This window comes from Phodopus roborovskii, unplaced genomic scaffold, assembly GCF_943737965.1.
Source record: "Phodopus roborovskii unplaced genomic scaffold, PHOROB, whole genome shotgun sequence".
NCBI classification, from domain to species: Eukaryota; Metazoa; Chordata; class Mammalia; order Rodentia; family Cricetidae; genus Phodopus; species Phodopus roborovskii.
This window is the reverse complement of record NW_026126571.1, coordinates 26,382,037-26,401,167: the sequence shown is the minus strand read 5'-3', so window position 1 is coordinate 26,401,167 and position 19,131 is coordinate 26,382,037. Positions and strand designations below refer to the sequence as shown.

Sequence of the window (19,131 nt, the reverse complement as noted above, 5' to 3'; positions counted from 1 at the left end):
TAATTCACATAGCTCAGATCACTGTGAACTCGGTAATAAAAAAAAGACTGAGTATGTTGTATTATGCTCAAACTCAATCTTTTTTTTTTTTTTTTCCTAAGCAGGATTTCTCTGTTTAACATCCCTAGTTGTCCTGGAATAGCTTGCAGACCAGGCTAACTTCAAAACTCAGAGATCCACCTGCCTCTGCCTCCTTAGTGCTTCTATTAAAGGCATGTGCCATTAAAGCCATGTGCCTCACTGTCCCGCCTCAAGATCAATCTTTTTTTTTTTTTTTTGGTTTCTTGAGTCAGTGTTTCTTTGTGTTGCCCTGGCTGTCCTGGAACTAAGTAGCTCTAACTAGCTCTGTAGATCAGGCTGGCCTCCAACTCACTGAGATTCTCCTGCCTCTGCCTGGAGTGCTGCAATTAAAGGCTGTGCCACCACCACAAGATCAACCTCAACAACTTTGTTAAGGGTCAATTCTGTTTTCAATTCTAGGATCAAGCAAGGTAGTATTTGATGGGATGATCCAGGAAAGGCCAAAGAAGGAATTAAAGAAGCACGGGGACTTTCAATGCTACTTTGCTAGCATAATGGGCCTGGGAGACCAAGCAATAGTAAGCATAGAGGTAAAAGTGAGTTCCTGTCTAAATGCAAGGATTAAGACAGGTGATTTCAAACCCATATAAACTGCTGAACAAGGGAAAGCTCATGGACTCCAGTCTGATAGCTGGGAAACCAGCATAGGATTCCCTGAATGTGGTGGTAGTTAGGAGGACTGGGCAGTCTATGGGGCCTCTGGTAGTGGATCAGTATTTATCCCTAGTGTAAGAATGGACTTTGGGAGCCCATCCCACAAAGACGGATACTCCCTCAGCCAAGACACATGGGGGAGGGCCTGGGCCCTGCTCCAAATGATAGGACAGACTTTGAAGACTCCCTATGGAAGGCCTCACCCTCCCTGGGGAGCAGAAAGGGGATGGGATAGGGGTTGGTGGGGGGAACAGGGGAGGACAGGAGGGTGCGGGACTGGGATTGATATGTAAAACAAGCTTGTTTCATATTTAAATTAAAAAATTATATATATAAAAAGAAAAATAGCTTCTCTTTCTCTCTCTCTCTCTCTCTCTCTCTCTCACACACACACACACACACACACACACACAAAGGTAACTTCATTATCATGTCAATTGAAACTGGCCAGTGGGAAGAATTTTTTCTAGAGAGCAGTTTTTAGTTAGGGTTACTATTGTTATGATGAAATACCCTGACAAAGCAATTAGGGGTGAGGGTTATTTGGTTTAGACTTCCACATTACTGTTCTACACAGAGGGATACGGGCTGAAATCTCGAGGCAGGAGCTGATGCAGAGGCCATGGAGGACTGCGCTTCCTGGCTTGCTCAAGGTCCTTTCTTATGGAACTCAGGACCAACTATAGGGGTTGGGCACTATCCACAAAGGGCTGGGCCCTCTCCCATCAATCACTAATTAAGAAAATGCGTGGGGCTGTTGCAGTGACTCAGCAGTTAAGAACCTTGCCTGCTCTTCCAGAGCACCCATGTTCAATTCCCATCATTCAAAGGCAGCTTACATCGGTCTGTAACTCCAGTTCCAGAGGATTTTGACACCCTCACATAGGCATACACATGCCCTAAAGGTTTGCCTACAGCCAGGTCATTTTCTCAGTTGAGGGTCCTTCTTTCTGATGACTAGCTTTGTCAAGTTGATGCAATACTAGCCAGCATGGACAGGCTACCGTTCAGTTCCTGTTTGGCTTTTTATCTCAGCGATTCCATTTTGAATTTTAGCGTAGTCTGTTTCCCCAGTGAAAAAGCTTAGTCTAAGAAAATGACCTGTTGTAATGTTTAAAAATTTGTACATTTTTATTTTATCTACATTGGTGTTTTGCCTGTAGAATGTATGAAGGCTTCGATCAGGTTACCTGGAACTGGAGTTATAGACAGTTGTAAGCTGCCATGTGGGTGCCGGGAAATGAACCCAGGTCCTCTGGAAGAGCCGTCAGTGCTCTTAACCACTGAGTCATCTCTCCAGCCTCCTGTTGTAATTTTTATCTAACAAGTCTATTAAATAGATGGGCAGTAGGCACATTAAGAAATGAAAAATATATACAATATTGTGCTCACGAGGACACTACACGGACATCAATATTCAGAACTCTTGTTAGTGTTAGAAGCTTATATAACTTCTCAACAGGGGAGATGGGCAGAGGGTGAGGGCAACTGAGAGGAATCAGAGCCCTCAAAGTCAGGGCAGAGTGAATGTAGTGTTGACCTCAGTCCCTATGATCAGTTATTAGTTTTGGAGGTTGAGTCTTTAGTTAGATGAGCTACACTTGGGGAAGCCCCGCTGGAACTACTGTTTCTCATTACTGAGTAGAAGTGCAAAATGCCTATGGTCCAGCATTTCGGGGTAGGGGGCTGGGTGGGGTGGGTTGTAATGCAAAACCAGCTGGAAAGTTCAAGGTCAGAGGAGGAAACTCAGAGGCACCATGTCTTAAAATAAAAGAGGGCGGGTTAGGGCTCTCAGGTAGAATGCTTGCTTAGCATGTGTTGGGTCTTGGGGAGGGGGTGTCTATGTTTAACACTGGGGAAAAAAGATTTCATTCAATGGAAAACCAAAGGGGCGGGAGGAAAGGATAGAGAAAAATTCTGTGTTGCGAGAAGGTCGTTGAAAATTAGACAGTGGATTCTACTGGGCATTCCATGCTGGTCATGATGGGGGTCTCTCATGCTCCAAGCATGAAGTTTGGATGAAGTTTGGAGACAGGGGCACCAAAGGAGGATCTGCCATGTCGGGACTGCTTGTCGGCCTGGCGGAACCTCGGGCCTACAACTCTCCACGTCCCCTGAGCGTGTGAGTCACACTAAGCTATCTGATCGCTATCTCCGAACTTTATATGGGTCAGTTTCCACAGAGGCTGAGAGCGTCCTTCCTCCCAGTCTGCTTCCGGGCCCCTGCACCAGTCAGTCAGGGTCGCCCAGAAGTCGCCGCCGGCTTCGGAGGCCTCCCAACCGAGGGTTAGCGCAGGGTGGCGCTTCCCGCTCTACTCTGCCGCCTTCCTCTACAGAGTCCCACCGACCAGGGCTGGCAGAATCTTCCAAACGCCAAAGGGGCGTTTTCGAACGTCCCGTGTCGCAGGAGACTTGAGCGGGCAACTGCTGCTGCGCATGCGTGGCATCAGGACCGGGCGGAAGCCGACGTCGCCGCGCCGCCACCGCATGACGCACTTCCTGTTTGTTGTTGGAGAAAAGGAGAGAAAGGAAAGCGCGAGGAGACGCCGCCACCGCCGCCAGCGCAGCTGTGCCAGAGCCGCGAGGAGACCGGCCGCCCGACTTCTCCCCCCTCGCCGGCCGCCGCGTCCTCGGTGAGGGACCTGCGGGCCGGGGCGGAGAGCAGGCTTGGCTGCGGCGGGAGGGGAGGGCCGTCGGCTGGGTGCGGGTAGGGTGACCTGTTCGGCGCCCGGGACACACGGGCGCAGGGGAGCCCGGCCGACGGTGGGGCCGGGAATGCTCGCCAGGGCCGAACGGGTTCCAGTCCGAGTTATGGTGTGGACTCTAGGCCTGAGGCCTAAGTCGTTCCTGGCCTGGGCCGGCTCTAGACCGGCTCCGTGGAAGTGGCCTGCCGCGCCGGGGCAGGCCTAGCCTGGGCCTTGGCCGGAGTCCGCTCCCCTGGCTACCAGGTCTGTAGTGGCGGTTGGGCCCGGCACGCGCGAGGTCCGCCACAGAGCACAGGAGTCTGCGAGACCGGTGTCACCCTGTCCTGGCATCCTCAATGCATTCTGCAAGCAAGGGGTCAGGTGGCCTGCGAAGAGCAGGACTCCGATGGGAGGCGCGACCACGGACTGGCTCGGGCTGCCCAGGGGGCCGGCTGGGAGGGCCGAGGAGGTTTCCAGGCTTCTGTTGAACTGTTGGGAAGTTTGCTAGGCGACCTGACTGGCTCAGTTTACTTTCAAAACCCGTTTGCTGTTAGCCTTGAAGGGTGCTTTGCTGTGGGTTTATGTAACTAAAGTTTATGTAACTGAAGTTTACATTAAGTCTTAATTCGCTTTGATCGTGTGAAAAAAGGGGACTCTACACTGGAAGCGGTAAGATTGTCCTGGGGAAAAAAAATTGGAGGCCGGCGATTTTTTATGTTACAGAATGGAGTGTTAGAGATTTTAAAGCTTGGTTACCGAAGTTATGTGTGAATTGTGGAAAGGAAATGGAGTGGATGATCCCGCCTTCTCAGGCACGCCCAGGCAGGTGGAGAGGGTGTAGGTCCAGTGGACCACTTTGTATTTATTAATGTCTTTATTGGAGCCATAGGTTTGTGGTCAGGTTTTATTGCTAGTAAGTCCACTGTATCCCCCTTTCTAGACCTTGTAATTCAGGGAATTGAACTCCGGACTTAATGCTTGTTAGGGAAATGATAGCTGCTTTAAGGCAGCCACTTTAGTAGAAAAACTAAACTTAAGCAGCCAAAGGAGGGAATGACCCTAAAGAAAATGCACCCTAGACGTTGAACTTAGTCTGTTGGCCATGAAGTAATTGAGCTCATCTGTTACCAGACTCTCGTTCTTTGAGAATTGCCCTCCGGTGTGTGATTACGGCTGTCAGGGATCAGTGCAGACACTTGAGTGAACTGCATGTGGAGCTTTGGAATTAGGAAAAATAAGAAATTTGGGAAGAAACTCTGCCTTTGTGTAGGTATGGGTGATTTGATAGAAAAGAAAACAAAGTTTGTGAAGTAAGTCTTCGTTCACTTTTTCACAGGCAGACTTCTGAAATTTTGGCTTCTCTTGTGTTTGCCCTTTGAAGGAGAAGTTGGCATTGTGTTTTGCTTTTTTGAGACAGGAATTCTTTGTAGCCCTGGCTGCCCCGGAACTCACTCTGTATTGAACTCTGAGATTTGCCTGCCTCTGCCTCCCCAGTGCTGGAACTAAGGGGGTGCCCCGCCACAGTCCACTAAGAAGTTCGCTCTTTAAATTCTTTTGTATGTTTATGAAATGTGTGTGTTATAGCACACGTGGGAATCCTCCATCCATCAGTCTCTCTTCTGCTAGTAACAACCCTCTGCATTTATATAGCTGTACAGTACCAAATCTGAATTTGTTTTTGCTTGTTTTTCAGACTTTAGGGTCTCACTGTGTTGTGTAGCTCTGGAAATCAGTGGTCAGTTTGACTCTGCCTTCTGAGTGCTGGGATTAAGTAGTGCACAACCACACCCCCCCCCACTTCCTCTTTATTTTTTTTGCGTACAGATTTCATTTTTTAGCTCTAGCTGGCCTAGAACTTGGTATGTAGATAAGGCTGGCCTAGAGCTCACAGACCCTTCTGTCTCTGCCTCCAGAGTGTTGTTCAACCATGCCTAGCCTGGAGTACAGCTTTAGGAGTCAGTTCTCTCCTTTCATGGATTACTAGGGTGGAACTCAAATTGTCAGACTTGTGGAACCAAATTATTTGGCCAGTTGACCCAGCTCCACAGCTTGAGAAGTTGGGTCCCCCCTTTCTTTCTTCCTTTCTTTCTTTCTTTCTTTCTTTCTTTCCTTCCTTCCTTCCTTCCTTCCTTCCTTCCTTCCTTCTTTCCTCCTTTCTTTTTCTTTTTTTTCTTTTTTCTTTTTTTTTGATACAGGTCTTCTCTGCAACAGCCCTGGCTGTCCTGGAACTTGCTCTGTAGATCAAGGCTAGCCTCTGCCTCCTGGAGAAGTTGGCTTTTGTGCAGTGGAAGATGGAGTCATATCACCGAGTTTTAGAGTGGAACTCTGGTGGCACACATCTTTCATTCCAGCACTGGGATGTAGAGGCAGGACAATCAGTCTCTGTAAGTTTAAGGCCACCCTGGTTTTACAGTTGGTGTTTAGGACTTTTTACAGTTGGTGTTTAGGACAGCCAGGGATACGCAGAGAAATCATTGCTTGAGGCAGAGACAGGCCAGTCTCTTGAGTTTGAGGTCAGTCAGATGTACATAGTGACCCTGTCACCAAAAAAACAAAAAACAAACAAACAAAAAAACTACCTTTAATTATAGTGGGGGGATGGGATGGGTCTTTGAGTTGGAGGCTATCCTGGTCTACAGAGTTCCAGGACAGCCAGAGCTACACAGAGAAACCCTGTTTCAACCAAAACAAACTAAATATTTTTCTTACTGATACCAGCATCAGATGTGAGGTTTGAGTTAAGGACAGACAAATAGTATACTTGGATGGTGAATGTTCTTGCCTACTCTAAAGACTGAATTAAGAATTCTTCTGAATAGTGGCCCACTCTTTAAGCAGTCCTGTTAGTATTACCCAGTGTAGACCAGCAGCATTGTGCCCATAACTGTCTATATTAGGGTTAGTCCAGTGTAGCACATCCTAAGAGTTTTGAAGAAGGTAGTTTGTTATCACTGTCCACTAGAGACCTGGCATAACTGCCTTGTACATTGTTTAATGCTTAAGGATACTTGCTCAAAGAGCAAGCGAATACTTCCATTTCCTCTTTTGTTTTAGAAAAAGGGTTTCAGGTACTTGAGACTGGTCAGGAACTCATTTTGTAGCCAAGGATGACCTTGAGTTCCTTCTGCTTTCAAGCTGCTGGGATACGGGTGTGCATCATTCTGTCCAGCTTTGCAGGATTTTTAAAAACTGACTTTTACTTCTTTGCAAGTGGTCCTGTGTTAAGGCTAGTTACATTCTCCCAGGACACCATCTGGTGGTAAAGGGCCTGCAATTGCAGATAGATGTTGAGTGTGAGGGAGGGATTAGAGTGGGGAATTCATGTTATGCTTCTTTTCTCCTGTATAGAATTTAAGAGTTTAACCTTGGAGATAAAAGCAAGGTTAACGAGCTATGTATTGTGGGTCTGTGATAACCAGTATTTAAGAGGGTGAGGCAGGAGAATTTAGGTGGAGGCCATCTTGGTCTGTATTGTGAGACTATTTCATTAAGAAGAAAACAAACAAGAACCTGAAGTTAAGGAGAAGAAAAGTGAGTGGTAAAAGAAACATGACAAAAATAATACTAAGCTAGTGAGATGATTCAGCAGGTACCATGGTCTGAGGACTAGAGCTTGATCCCTGGGATCCAATAAGGTCCAGTAAGTAGGAGAGAGGCCACACTAACACACAGGGTGTATGCTTTGCCGAATGCTCCCTAAGCATGCTTTAAAAAAAAAAAAAAAAAAAATCTCTTAATGAACTGCAACTCTGCTTACGAAAACAAAGGGAAAACCGAAAGCCTGGAGACTGACTACTAGATAAGCCAGCTAGTAGGAATGCTTTTTGATTTAATTTTTGAAATAGCGATTCTTAATGTAGCTCCAGCTGTGCTGGAACTCTGTAGATCAGGCTGGTCTTGATTTCACAGAGATCCACCTGCCTCTGTGAGTACTGGGATTAAAGGTGTGCTCCACCACTGCCCAGCTAGGAATGTTTGTTTTGAGAACAGGATCTCTATAGTCCTGGCTGTCCTGGTTGAACGGTTGAACAGGCTAGCTTCAAACTCTCAGTCTCTGCCTCCCAAGTGCTGGTATTAAAGGAGCCCACCACCATGCCTGGCTTAAGAATTTTGTTATAAGGTGTTTTGTCAAACTTGGCTGCTCCCATATTACTTTGTTATCTGAGAATGCAAAATGCTAACAATACTTTTGTTTTTTTCTTTTTAAGATTTATTTATACAACATTCTGCCCCCATGTATGCCTGCAGGCTAGAAGATGGCACCCGATCTCATTATAGATGGTTTAGATGGTTGTGAGCCAACGTGTGGTTGCTGGGAATTGAACTCAGGTCCTCTCTGGAAGAACCTCTGATCCATCTTTCCAGCCCCTAAAAATATCTCTCTAAAGTTAGTGTTCACCCAAGAAGAGGTCTCAGTCTATATGTTTCTAAGGCCATTTGGTTAAAGCCTGGTTTTCTTAAAGTGACTTTCTAAATCTAAGTCATAAGGACCCTGTGGACATTCTGAATAAACAAAGGCCATTGCTTTTGCCTTCAACACTGTTGAACTGTGTTGTAGTAAAACACTTGAGTATTTTGGGGATGTTAAGCTTTCAGAAAGGTGGTTTCCTTAGCATGTGATTTTTTTTTTTTTTTTTTTTGGTCCCCTGTAAAATCCTTATTTTTGGGCAGGCAGAAGGTATTCAAAATGAGGACCTGAAGAAAGTTGCATGTGGGTGTCTGCATGTGCTTGTATAGGCAGAGGGTGTCCCCCTTGCTTTCAACATTATTTTTTCTTTTTTGGATAAAGGGCTCCCACTGATGTCAGGCTCACCAGTTGGCTGTTCTGGCTGGGTGTTATGCCCCATGGATTTGCCTGTGTCTGCCTCCAGATCTGCCACACTTGGCTAAAATGTGTGTGTGCTGGGGATCTGAACTCTGTTCTGCTTGCTTGGCAGGCACTTTAATGACCTAGCAATCGCCCTGGACTACACCCCCCGGAATTTTTCCCAGTGCTGAATTTTGAGGCAGGGTCTCTCACTAAGTTGTTCGTTCAGACTGGTCTCAAGACTTGATAGTAAACCTTGAGTAGCTGCTATTACAAACTTGCCAGGCTGAGAGTTACTATATTGCTATATGTTAATCTTTACACGGCTTGGAAATCCACCCCTGCCTCAGCCTCCTAGGTGTTAGTTTTTTGTAGGCCTGGCCTGCTTTACCTGGGTTGGTGGGCTTCACCCTTTTGTTCTTGCTTCTGTTGTTTGTGTGATGCCATAACATAAATTGAACTCCCTTTATGACTTTACATTTTTTTCCCCTGAAACAGGTTCTTACTATGTATGTAGTGTTGGCTGCCCTTTAGTTGAATATGTACACTAGTCTAACTTTGAACTCAAGTGCCTAGATTAAAGGGGTCTGCCACCATACCTAGAAGAACTTAGTAATTTTTTATTGTTTTTTTTGTTTTTAGAGACAGGTTCTCTATGAAGCCCTGGCTGGGCTGGCTTACTATGTAGACTGTGGTAGTTCTGAACTCAAATATCTTCTTCCTTCTGCTTCCAGAATGCTGGTATTAAAGATGTTTACTACCACACCTGGCCTACTTTACTCTCTTAAGAGAAAAGATAGGGTAGTGGTGGCTAGCCCTTTTATAGACCCAGTACTGTGGATGCAGAGGTAGGTGGGTCTCAGTTTGAGACTAGCCTGGACTACAGAGAGATTTCCCTGTCTGGAAAAACCAAAAACGAGAAAACAAGAGGGAAAAGGGAAACAAAGAGAAAAGCTAGCTGAGAGTCTTTAGTGGATATGGCCTTGAATTTCATTATTCCTTTTTAGTATTGATATTTCTTTGTGGGAAAGGAAGAAAAATATTTTTGTTGGTGACCTGGGAAAATACTCATTCTTTTTGTTTTGTTTGAGACAGGGTTTCTCTATAACAGCCCTAGCTGGCCTGGAACTCACTTTGTAAATCAATCTGGCTGAGATAACTCAGAGATCTTCCTGCTTCTGCCTCCCAAGTGCTGGGATTAAAGGCAAGTGCCATCACTACCCAGATTACTTCTTGACACCCCCCACCACCATTTTCTGGGGTGTTAGATGGAAAGACCTTTGAACAGGGCCTCATCTTTGGTAATAAAGTCTGTCAGTAAAAGCTTAGTAGGTGGATGGCTAAATTTTTGGAGAGAATTTATGAAACCATGTACCTTTGAGGCCTTTGACTCCTGAAATTGTGTATAACCCACCAGAAAGGGACATGTATTTCTGATAACACCAGTTGGCATACATACTCTGTTCATTAAGAAAATAGGGTAGGGCTGGAGAGATGGCTCAGTAGTTAAGAGCACTGACTGCTTTTCCAGAGGACCCTGAATCAATCCTCAGCACCCACATTATAGCTCATAACTGTAACTTCAGTTCCAGGGGATCCAACACTTTTACACCAATGCACATAGAATAAACCAAGAAAAAGAAAAGGGTAAGAGTGGGGTGTGGTGGTACACACATTGTTAATCCCAGAGCAGGCATAGCTGTCAGTTGATAGAACTCCTTTTCAGAAGCTATGCAGTACTGTGAGAGTAGATGTTAGTAAGGGGTAGCTTCCCTGGGAAATTTCTCTAAAGGAACCTCATGACTTAGCAAAATTGCCTCTTAGTTTTGCTTGTTGAATTGGTTGAATTCTTGCTTACCATATTTAAGCCATGGTTTCCTTCACTAACACTCTTAAATTACTTTAGGACTGGAGCTGGAACTGTTGTTGCTGAACATATGAGTTCAGTTCCCAGCACCCACAACCAGTAACAACCTTTAACTTAAGCTCCCAGAGATGCAACTTCTGGCCTCAGGCACTTGAACTCATTCATACTCTTGAAAACCAAAACCAAAACCTTTGAAATTTACTTCACCTGGAATCCTGCCTCGGAATGTTCTGATTTTGTTTGTTTGGTTTTTCAAGACAGGGTTTCTTCTGTGGCTTTGGAGGTTGTCCTGGAACTAGCTCTTCTAGACCAGGCTGGCCTCTTAATTTACAGAGATCCACCTGCTTCTGACTCCCGAGTGCTGGGATCAAATGCTTGTGCCAGTACCGCCCGGTGCTCTTAATCACTGAGCCATATCCTCAGCCCCTTCCATTTGTTAAAATTATTTTATGCATGCTAGTGTATGAATTTGAGACACATGTATATCATAGTATGCATGTGGTGTTCAGAGGGAAACTTCTCACTCTGGTGTGGGTGTGGTGTCTGGGGATCAAAGGCAGGCTTGTGAATCAAGTACCTTTACATGATTTGTGCTCTTGCTGGCCCCAGGTAGTCAAACAGGTAGTGGTTTAGTTAGCACACTTGTGTTTATAGTAGAAATAAAGAAGATACTGGGAAGTTGATTTTCTTGAGTTAGGACCTTGTGTAAAGTCTAAAACACCTTATATTTAGTGTCTGTTTTTCTTTCTCCATACCCACACTCTGTATTTGGGGGGTTTATTATTTAACTTTTTGAGGGTGGGGGAGGATCTGGTAGGTAGCCTAGGGTGTTCTTGAACTCCTGATCCTAGTACTGCTATGGTTGCCATAGATATGTGTGTTTTGATTGCTTTCTGAGACAGGGTTTCTCTGTAGCTTTGAAGCCTGTCCTGGGACATTTCTGTAGATCATGCTTTGCTTCAGGTTATATTGTCAGGTCTGTCTGGAACAAGTGAGAATGTTGGACAAGCAGGCCCTGACCCTGGAGTTGGAAGTGGGAGATTATAATGGACTGAAAGAAAGGTTTTATACTGCCACTGCTTATTGGATTATAAAACAAACTTCTGGCAAGGTTTTTGGATAAACTAAAAAACTCCAGAGAAGTTGGGTCCTGGATCAACAGGACTAATAATTGTGGATAATAAATTAGGAATTGTGGACATGGTAGTTGAGGTCTGTAATACCACCCTCCACTCAGGAGTCTGAGGCAGGAGGACTTCCCGGATCACACAAGAGTCCAAGATCAGCCTGGACGATTTACTGAGACCTTGTTTAAAAGGGGCATGGGCCAAACTGGTCAGTGGAAGGTAGGGTGCTGTCTGGCAACGGGAGGTCCAAGTTGAATGCTAACACCACCATATTCCTGTCCTCTAATACAGTGAGAGTTGAGGGGACTTTGACATCCCCTTCTTTTTTTCAGACAGGGTTTCTTTTTAGCCCTAGCTGCCCTGGAACTAGTGCTGTGTGGATCAGGCTGACCTTGAACTCAGAGATCCATTGACTCCTAGTGATGGATTAAAGTAGTTTTGCTACCATGTGGTTGAGCTTTGACATTTGATTGTCAGACATCTGGGGGGGGGGGTACATTGGGAATGGGCTTCTGGTGGATGTTCTGGATTCAAATAGAATAAAACTTTTTCCCTGTTAATGTCTAGTGTATATTTGGATATCGGATAACATTTTAGTATTTTACTAATTTGGTGTGACTAGTCTAAATGAATTCTAAGTGGATAAGCACTGTATAGAATAATATGGTATTAGTTTTAGTCACAAGTTCTTGTTTGAAGTCTATCTTGTCAGGCTAACATCAGTGTAATTCCATTGTAGAGTTGGAGCAACCTGTGGGCTCTCCTTAGACAGGTTCCTTGAATTTTCATTGCCACTCCAGTGGCAGTCTTTCCTCAGTAATCTTGCATCTTCATTTATTTGTTTGTTTGCACATGCTCTTTGGAGTTTTATCTTTTGAATTCATTGTTGCCCTGGGTTTCTCTTTTGATCTTGCTTGGTTCTGTTTTTTTTTTTTTTTTAATTGCATGCAGTCATCTCAGAAGAAGCACTGTTAACACCTCCCCTCATACTTGGCAGTGTGTGGCTTCTGCTGGGGGATTCCTGTATTGAAAGTAAAAACTGGAAGCTTCTTCTTCTTCTTCTTTTTTTTTTTTATAATCTCAGCAGGAAGGGCCAACAGTTAGTTGGAAAAAGGACAAAGGGTAGATAAACAACTCATAGTAATCAAAGCTTAGGGGTTTTTTCCCCCCACACAGACTTTATGGATACAGATTTACCATATATCATGTGTAGCATGTATGTATGCTTGTAAAGGCTTGTACATTTGGGAAGGTTCTTTACCACGCAGCCACATCCCCTGTAGAAGATACTAGCATGTGTAACATGAAATAATAAAAGGCCCAGAGACTGATAATTGGTGTTCAAACTTTAAGCAAAGCAGCTGGCCACTAGCTCTCACCTCTAGCTTACTTAGGTTTAAGGGGCTGATCCACCAATGAGCTCTTTAAGTCTCAAACTGCTGCCTCTCCTCAGTATGGCTGGAGAACTAAGGCCTCTGAGAACTTGCTTCTGTTTTATATACTTTTATATACTTCCCTAATGTTGGGATTAAAGGTGTGAGCTATAGTTCCCTTTTAGACTGATTCTTTTGTGGCCTTGGACTCATAGACATCTATCTATTAATCCTAGGATTAAAGGTGTGTACCACCACCTCTTAGCTTCTGGCTGCTGGGATTAAAAGTGTGTCCGGCTTCTATGGCTGTTGGCTGGACTTTGCTTTCTGAATCCCCGGGGCAAGCTTTAATAAATCATAAACAGTATATCACCACAAGTATGACAGAAGATCTAGCTTTTTTTTATTTTATTTTATTTTAATTTTTTGACAGAGTCCAAAGTAGCACAAGGTGAGCTTGAAGTCCTTACCTAGGGTTTTGCCTCTGGAGTGGATGGGATTGAAGACCTGTGTCTCTCTACCACATCATTTTTGGCAGTACTAGAAATTGAACCCTGGCCCTCTGGAGTGCAGAACTGTTTCTGAAACTGATAGTTTAAAATAAAAAGTGGTTCAACCTCTGGCTGTTGAGCTGAAATTTAGTGCTTTGGGTGGAACCTAGGACCTTAAATATTTTAGTCAAACTTTCTATTAGTCAAGTACCTTGCCACCTAGGCAGTGACACCCCCATTCTCCAGTCCAGAATTATTTGTTTATATAATCATATCTATATATTTGGAGCAGCGCCTTATGTGGCCCAGATTATCCTTGAACTTTGTGTAAAGGATAGCCTTGTTCTTCTGCTTCCCCTTCTCTACTGCAGTGCTGGAATTATATACAGGTCATGAGTTGCTGGGAATTGAACTCAGAGCTTTATTCAAGCATCTGCCATCTGAATCCCATCTACATCCCAAGGTCTTGAATATCTGCCACAGTCTAGCAGGTAGTTCGGATAATAGGTCTGTACCATAGTCCCTGCTTTGATGTTTTGAAGTTTCTACCAAAGACTTTTTGCTTAGTAGTCCACCTGCCTCAAGAAGAACCTTCCAGACTAGGAAGGTTCTTACTCAGGTGCTGCTGCCTTCAGGAGGACTTGCAGCAACGTCCTTTTTGTGGGGGAGAGGAGAGATGATCTCACTATGTATCTCTGGCTGCCTCCAACATACAGAGAGCCACCTGTGACCCCCCACCCCCCATGCTGGGATGAAAGGTGTGGGCCATCATACTTAGCTTCTAGCAATGTCTTAAATGGTCACAGGATATGTGGGCACTTTGGTACCGGAAGAGTAGAAGTCAGATGCCCACTAAACCTAAAGATACCTGCTCCACAGAGAGACTCAGGATGGAAGGATGAAAGGAAAGGGCATGAATGTCTTGACTCATTTGTCAGGAATTTTTCAGGATATGCTTGATATGGTTAATTTTTGGTAATTCCAGGCAAATGTTCCCCCAGCAAGTTGGATACCTCCAAGTTGGAATATGACAGGTACCAAGAGGAATTGTTTGAGTAGGAAAATGATTGATTATATATTTAAAAGTTATTTTTGAGGTAAAATCTCATGAAATTCTATCTGGCTTAGCACACATCTATCTGCCTGCCTCTTTCCTCCCCAGTGCTGGAATTCAAGTGTGTAACCACTATTCCTGCTTTTGAAAAAACTTTGCTAACTTGTAATTTCTAAGTTTTTCCAGTACAGTTTGGTTGTGTTGTCCTAGTAGAAATATTTACCAGCAGGAAGGAAAATACTTGTTTTGGTAATCTCCATAGTATTATGTTTTGAGAGATAACTCTCACTATCTAGTCTTCATTGGCTTAGAACTTGCTATATTATGTAGAATAGGCTGACTTCAAAACTCAGATCCACCTGCCCCTGCCTCCTGATCACTGGGGTTAAAGGTATGCACCACCATGCACCCCAGCTAGTTTACATTTTTGGTAGGGCAAATATACATTTGAGTTTTTGTTTGCTAGTATTGATGCTTGTTTATAATTGGAAGGTAGTTTTAAAGTTAAGTGTTGGCAGGCAGTGGTAGGAAACACCTTTACTTTCCGGCACACAGCAGGCAGAGAAAGGTGGATCTCTGAGTTTGAGATCAGCCAAATCTACAGACTGATTTTCAGTACAGCCAGGGCTTACAAAAAGAAACCCTGACTTGAAAACCCAAACCAGCCCAAAAGATATTTTTTCATTTGTTTTCTCAGACAGGATCACATGTGTCTCCTGTTGGCAACAAACCTAAGTGTCAGACTTTACTCTAAATCCCTGATCTTCCTACCACACCCAACTTGATATAACAAGTTGGGAGAGCTCTTAAACTTTGGTGATGTGCTCTGGCTCTTTTTGTAACTCCTTCCTGCTCATACCTGACACTAGTTCGTATAATTAGTGATTGTGCTTTTAATTTCACAGTTAGCTTAGTGGAGTCTCTTGTGGTTGGTATTGCCTAGTATATTACACTTGTGACTTGTGTCTTCATTGAGAAGATGGTGGCCCAGAGGATCCTGCAGGAGTAAAGGCTTCGGATCATGTTGAAGAGAGTGGAGCTGGAGATGTTTGGTAGAGCAATAGGTGATACTACTTATGCATAATTTCTTTGCTTGTGTGGTGGGTTGTAACAACATTGCAAGCAGTCAAGGTACAATAAAGAAACACGTGCTGTGTGGTGTGGAGAGGCTCAAGAGTTAAGTTTTGTTCATGTTCTATTTGAGACAACCTGCTCAGCAGCATCCAAGTGGCTATTTTGCACAGTCATGTGCCTGTTTGCTGGGGTTAGGCTTCCACTTGGGACTCAGGGAGAGGCAGATGGTGAGAGAAGACTTTGAGCCCCTTTCAGTGATGAAAACAGAAAGAAGGCAATCCTGAGAAGACAGGAAAGGGCAGTCAGGAGAGCTCTCAAAGTATGGGTGGGACTGTGAGGCTTAGGGGCTGAGTTCCTGAGCTTACATTGGGTGATTTCAAGTGATGGGTAAGACAGAAGTGGAAAAGTGACTCAGTCAGTCAAGGCTGTGGAGAAGTAGTTAACTGTCATTGACCTTAAATCAGAGTCCATTTCAAGGGGCTTTGTGGTTGACAAATTGGCAGCTCTAGCAAAGTGTCAGAGTCAAGGGGTACTCTTAATATAAGATGAACAGCATTTGTTTGGTGGTGGTGCACCCCTTCCATCCCAGCATTCAGGAGGCAGAGGCAAGTTGATCTTTGAGTTGGAGGCCAGCCTGCAAAAGCTGCACAGAGAAACCCTGTCTCAGCTCCCTAAAATGTGCTTTATATCCTTTGCAACTACAACCGTGTGTCAATGAGGCAGGGAGGAAGAGGTGTTGGTTTTCCGGCTGCTTTATTTTACTGATCAGCCCTTTTTGTTTCTGGTAGGCAAACCATTTATTGTGCTATGTGGTTATGGGAGTTGATTGCTTCTAGCCACTAAGTTTGGTTGGTCAGTGTAACTATCTATACTCACTTTGCTAGCAACCATTATGCAGGGACGAAGCCTTTTATAACTAGGTGCTCACTGCTTTGTCTTTTAATTTACTCCAGCTCCACCCCCACCCTGCTTTTTTGAGAGAGACAAAGTCTCTGTAATAACTCTGTCCATCCAGGAACACACTATAGACTAGACTGGCCTGGAACTCAGTTCCCAAGCGCCCCTCAAGTGCTGGGACCAAAAAGCCTGCACCTTGACATCAGTCTATCTAATCTTTTGTGAACATTTCCTTGATAATGTTACACCCACAAGCAAAATCATTTTTAAAAAATTTACTCTTTCTAAAAAAATTTATGTTTAACTTTCCAATCCCAGTTCTACCTTCCTCATCTCCCACTCCCCACCTTTTCTCCTCAGAGGGGGTAAGTCCTCCCCTAGGAAGTCTGTCAGGACCAAGGTGGCCCCCCCCCAATTTAGGCTGAGCAAGGTACCTCTCTATATAGAGGGTCCTCATATTGTCCCAGCCATAACATTGTCACCTATATTAAGGGGGTCTAGTTTGGTCTTGTGCAGGTTCCCCATTTGTCAGACCTGAGTCAATGATCTCTCACTAGCTCGGGTCAGCTGATTCTGTGTGTTTCACAATCACGGTCTTGACTCCGTTGTTTATACTATTTGCTCTTCCTTACTTTGATTGTATTCTAGGAACTTACTAGCCCATTGGTTAGTTATGGATTTCTGCATCTACTACCATCTGATTCTGGAAGAGGATTCTAACTTATCTGGGTTTGTGGATTTTAGGCTGTATATCATTTGCTTTATGTCTGGTATTTATGACTGAGTACATACTGTCTTTTCTGGTTCTGGGTTACCTCACTCAAGATAATTCTGTTCATTTACCTGCAAGTTTTAGGATGTCATTGTTTTTACTGTTGAGTAGTACTCCCTTGTGTAAATGTACCACATTTTCTTTATCCATTTTTCAGTTGAGGGGCATTTAGGCTGTTTCTATGATCTGGCTATTATGACTAATGTTCCTATGAATATAGTTGACACAGGCAAATTCTTGTTTCTTTTTCTGAGATCCCACATCTTTGACCTCTTAGGACACTTGTATTTATATGCTCATTTTTGCAACAGCTTTTGATTTTTATTTTTTGAAGATTTACTTGATTTCTATGAATGTCTTTGCCTGCCTGCAATGTGTGTGTGTGTGTGTCTGTTTGATACCCCGGAATGGGGTTACAGATGGTTGTGAGCTACCATGTGTGTCATGGGAATTAAACCTGGGTCCTGCAAGAGCAACAGGTACTTTTTTTATTATTGGTGTTTTGCCCACATGTCTGTGTGCGGTTAACAGAGGAAGCACAGTCAGTGCTTCTAACCACTGAGCCATCTCCAGCCCCTGCAACATGAACTCTTAATACCTGAGCCTTCACTCCAGTACCTAAAATTTAAAGGGGAAGAAGAAAAAAAAAAAAAAAGTACCCCCCCCCCCCAGGGTTTCTCTGTTGTAGCCTTAGCTGTCCTGGAACTCGATCTGTAGGCCAGGCTGGCTTGATACCTACAGTGATCAGCTTGCCTTTAAGTGCTAAGGGCCGATTATTGTTGTTGTTGGTTTTTTTCCCCCCCTCCCACATTGGTGGTGCTGATGACTAAATCCAGGACCTCAGACTTGATAGAAAGGCTTTGTACTATTGGACATGTCTCCAGTCTTTATTTTTGTATTATTTGATAGTTTTGTGTATAATGTTTTGAGTTAGTATCTCATTGTGCATCCAGGGTTCAAACCTCTGAAGGGTAGGATAATATGGGTGTTTGTCACCAGTGGTACTTGTAAAAGATTTTGCTTTTTCCATTCTGCTTGTCAAAATGGATTTCAAGCCTGAAGGTCTTTTTTTTTCTTCTTCTGAAGATGAGTGGGAATTTTTCTTGTTTTCCTTCTTGAGGGTGATAGCCTTTGAGTCTCAGCAATAAATGCTCGTCTCCTTTGCCTGAAAACAGTAGTTAGAAATAGTATATACGTGTTGAATAAAAATTGCACAATGTATGTATACTCCCAGCAGGAAGAAGAGGCCAAGCAAAGGAGCTTTTGGCCAGCCTGGTCTACAAAGAATTTCAGGGCAGCCAGGGCTACCAGAGAAACCCAGTCTCAAAAACAAACCAAACCAAACCAAACCAAAAAATCCTCTTGGGGCTGAGAAATGGCTCAGAGGTTAAGAGCGGGCTGCTCTTCTAGAGGACTGGGCAGCTTAGCAATTGTCTATAATTCCCCTTCCAGGGTCCTGGCACTCCTACATAGACAGACATACATGCAAGTAGAACATGGTGCACATAAAAAAAGGAATCATTAAAAAGTTAAACAGAATTGCGGGACTGGAGAGATGATTCAGAGGTTAAGGGCTTCTCTTCCAAAGGTCCCGAGTTTAATTCCCAGTAACCACATGGTAGCTCCCAACCATCTGTAATGAGATCTGGTGCCGCCTTCTGGCCTGCAGGCAGACATGCAGGCAGAACCCTGCATACATAATAAACAAACAAATAAATGCATGAATAAATCTTGGAAAAAAAACAAAAAACAAAACAACACAGTTGTTTAAAAAAAAAAAAAGAAAAAAAAAGAATTGCTCAAGAGAGTTGTTTCTAAATTTGGAAGATAGAGGTATACAAATGGGATATTGGGTTTGGAAAAATGGCTCAATTGGTACCTTAGTATTGTGATTTAAGGGTGGCAATATGCCATGTTTTATTTTTGTGGGCATGTGAAGAGGACACCGGGTTACCTAAACTATATAGGTACTGGGAAGCAAACTCTGAAAGACCAAGAGATCTTAATCTAGGATCCTTTTCTCTGGAGAGTGGTCAAGTGATTTACATTGTTAAGGGAAATCTCTCTTGTTCAGAGAGCAGCAAGACCACATATTGGAGGGAGGTAGAAGCAAAATGAGTTCCATTGTGCTGCTCTATGGAGACCAGGTGTAGTCCACAGGTGAAGGAAACTGTGCTCACTTCCTGGCTGTCAGCTGAAGGCACAGTCTGCATTAGGGAAGTGTTCTGTTAGTTTGGTAGTTGGATACTG

The 19,131-nt window shown here is 44.0% G+C and overlaps 1 protein-coding gene across 3 annotated transcripts in view; it reads left to right on the top strand.

Moving 5' to 3' along the window:
• The first annotated feature begins 3,220 nt into the window (after positions 1-3,220).
• The window catches only part of Dnajb6 (DnaJ heat shock protein family (Hsp40) member B6), a 61,250-nt gene continuing 45,339 nt past the window's right edge, over positions 3,221-19,131 (top strand). For all 3 annotated transcript variants that reach the window (XM_051203142.1, XM_051203141.1, XM_051203143.1), the window contains exon 1: positions 3,221-3,368. The gene's annotated coding sequence lies outside the window, so the exon portion shown is untranslated. The remainder of the gene's footprint in view (positions 3,369-19,131) is intronic.